The following is a 3,983-nucleotide window of genomic DNA, read 5'->3' as shown; positions in this document are numbered from 1 at the left end:
AAAAATACCTATAATACTCGTAGATTGCTAATGTATTATAGTTTCCTTTTTCTATAGTTTTGGTGTTGTATGATCTGATCTATTCCTAATAATACATTAGTATTATTCAATTGTATTTGATAGTCAAATGCTTTGATTTCATGTATATGTCCTTACATACAATGCTATGACATTTCGATACCATCATGGGCGTAGTTTGGAGATTGTTTTGATTTATGGATTTCGCCCAGACTACGCCCAAATAATAATTAATTTTTTAGAAAAAAAAGCCTTTAGTTTTAATATTTGCCATTTGATAACTGATTTCAATATTATTATTATAGTTGTGAGTGTGCTGCTGGTTTTTCTGGTGTTCACTGCCGTCTTCGTGAGATGATTTGTGAAAAATATAATGGAGAAGAACTCTGCGGCCATGGCACATGTGTGAGCGCCAATAATATACATAACTATACTTGCATTTGCGATGTTGGCTGGACATATACAAATTCTTCTCCAGCATGTGTAATCGATATTAACGAATGTGAGCTTCACACTAATCCTTGCCATAGTGAGTGTATCAATATGCCAGGTACTTTTAAATGTGGTCCATGTCCAAATGGATACACTGGAAATGGCATTACTTGTCTTGACGTGGATGAGTGCGCTATCGATAACGGTGGTTGCAGTTTAATACCGAAAGTAAACTGTATAAATACTGAGGTACTATAAAATAAATAGAGAAATCAATTTCATTTTTTTGAATTGACGATGAATTTCATGTCTTTACTATTAGGGATCATATCACTGTGGCAATTGTCCAGAAGGTTGGTTGGGTGATGGTCATATTTGTATACCGGCTCCTTCCAATGATTGTAGTTCAGAAAATATTTGTCATCCTAAAGCAAAATGTGAGTATATATCGGATACGGTGGTTTGCACTTGTCCAGTCGGTTTGTCTGGTCACGGTTTTGGAGAAAATGGTTGTAAATCGGAAATAGCCACACATCCATGTGAGAATCATGAATGTAAGGTAAGTATATTCCACAGATCTGTTATAAGTCACAATGTTGAATTTGTTTATATTTTGTAGAATAACGGCACATGTGAAGTGAATGGTGAGGGCACTCGTTGTATATGTCCTGAAGGTTATATGGGTGCTACATGTGAAAAAAATGACGCATGCCATCCAAATCCATGTTCAAATGGTGGTAGTTGTAAGTTGGCTCCGAAAAATAAGTATCGTTGTGCATGTCAACGTGGCACTACAGGAAAAAACTGTGAAATACAACGTGAAATTTGCGGTTCCGTTTTGAGACAAGAAACAGGAGAAGTGATCTATCCACCAGAGGGTGGTAACTACGAAAATAGAGAACGTTGCGCATGGATCATACGTACCACAACTAATAAAATTCTCAATATAACTTTCAGTAAATTTGATTTGCAAACGTCGCTTGACTGCAGCAAAGATTTTCTGCAAATTCACGATGGTCGTTCACTTAGTGCGCAGCTTGTGGGACGCTTCTGTGGAAGCGATTTGCCTCACGGCGGTACCATTATGACTTCTCATCAAGAAGTATTTTTTTGGTTTCGTACGGATAACGAAACTACTTCAACTGGCTTTCAGTTTTCGTGGGTATCACAGCCTTACACATGTGGTGGTCAATTTGAATTGGGTATGGGTAACAGCGATGTAATAAAGTCTCCAGGTTATCCCGGAAAGACACCTATTAACCGTGAATGTGAATGGGAGTTGGAAGCGAGTTTTGGTTATCGATTTGTATTGCGCTTTTATGAAATTAATCTTGGTGGTGATTCTAATTGTACACAAGATACGCTAAAGATTTACGACTCAGATCGCCTCGTAAAAACTTTCTGCGAGTCTGAAAAACCTGCTCCTTTCTATACATCTTCAAATATAATAAGCATACATTTCCATACAGATGCTATTCGAGAAGACAGTTCATTTCAATTACATTATGAGGTGATACCAAGTTCACCGAACTGTGGTGGAATTTTCACTGAGCCAAGAGCTACTATCGGCGGCAACATTGATGGAACAATTTGTCTTTATCTAATACAGCAGCCCCCAGGTACTAAAATAAAACTAGAAATTTTAAATTGTTGGATGTTTGATTTCGGATTAATGGATTTTGATCTTTGTGAGTTCCAAAAAATTGATGTAAGTCAATAATGTATAAAATACATATATTAGCAGTTACATTAGACATATATAAATTCTTAGATTTTTAATGGAAAAACTGACGAATATCCATTGGAGAAACAAATATGTGGTTATTGCGAGTCAAAGAGTCCGATTATATCGGAGGGAAATTACTTGTTTATACGGTATGTAGACTTAAACTATGACACATTGTCTTTCGAAGCAAGATATAGTCGGGGTAAGTGCGTTATATATAGCGTAAATAGAACTTATGAGTACAAATGTCTTTTTTAAGTTTGTGAGGACAAATTTTTCGGTCCTGATGATGGAATTTTTATGACACCCAATTATCCTAACCCCTATATTGAACACATGACTTGTACATATGACATTTATGGTCCATTGGGAAGTGTGATCCATATTAAGTTTGCAGATTTTCAAATATCTGAAAGAGTGCCAACACTTCTGGATGAAGATGGCCACAATGTGAAATTGAAGCAACTTAACGACAGTGATGTTGATGAAAATCTTAATTTTGTTGAGGTTTGTAAAAAATGTAAACAATAGTTGGAAACTTTACCAACACGTATTTAAGTCTTAAAGAAAACATTTTGAATGTTTATTTTTATTTGCATTTTAAGGTTTATCTATCTAAGATAAGTAAACGTCGGTTTTATAAGAATGCTACTCCAGAACCATTGGTATCCAGCCAAAATCACTTGCGTATTACTTTCAAAACGGCACACAATAGTCGTAGGGCGAGAGGATTAAAAATAGAATATTCTTTTGAAACTGTGCGTTGTGGTGGAATTTTCACGGAATCACGTAACAGTTACGAAAGCAACGAGAAGCTCAGTGACGTCTCTTATTGTGAATGGATTATTGAAGCACCAGAAAATAAACACATATCTTTGACTATAACCTACACACCACCACAAAATGCCAATAACTTCAGTCTTTCGTTGCATTCAAAACTACCTGATACCAAAGACGAAAAGCTTCTGGCTAGGTAGGAACTATGATTTGTAATCTATGTTTCTATAAAATCATGTTTTTTCATAACGATTAATCCACAGTTATTCTCAAAATATTTATTTGAATGAAGTGTTTCACACGAATGTATTGACAATAAAGTCTGTTAATGGCTTAACTAATTCTTCTGACTATTTTCCGGCGTATATATCTTTCAATTATACTTTAGTGGATAGTGCGGAAAGTAAGTTGGATGTAATAAAAATAAGACCTTTTAATTAAATCTCACTGATTTTTCACATTATTTTAGACTGTGGTGGTAATTTCAGTACAAGGTTCGGTGTACTTACGTCACCGGGTTGGCCAATGCCTTACGGTAATGACTTGGATTGTGTATGGATTATAATTGCGCCACTCGGTCACACAATAGAACTTGTGCCTAAGGACTTCGATTTGGAGCAAGTTTCGACTGTATGCGATGATGATTTCTTAGAGATAAGGTGAAATAATTATTACTTTCAATTTAAACAACACCATGCCGTTTTGGTGCCTTATGTTTCTGTGAAAAGTGTTAATTACTTTCAAATAATTCTTATAAGGTACTTTCAAAAGTAAATATAAATTTTCAAAATAGGTGTTTGCAATAGCAATTCGTGAATCCATTATTTGGTAATTTTTTTTGTCAGGCATTGTTTTTGAGTCATATACATTGTTTAAGAACATTAGTCAAAACATATTAATTAGCCTTTAAACCATTCATGTTTCTGTTTGTCACGTTTTGACTTAACATTTGGGCATATATAATATGTTATCCGAAAATACAGAGACATAATAGTAATCTCAAAGAATTTTAATTTTCCAGTTTCTTTTA

Source organism: Teleopsis dalmanni, chromosome 1 (assembly GCF_002237135.1).
Source record: "Teleopsis dalmanni isolate 2A chromosome 1, ASM223713v2, whole genome shotgun sequence".
NCBI lineage: Eukaryota > Metazoa > Arthropoda > Insecta > Diptera > Diopsidae > Teleopsis > Teleopsis dalmanni.
Note: the sequence above shows the minus strand (reverse complement) of the source record.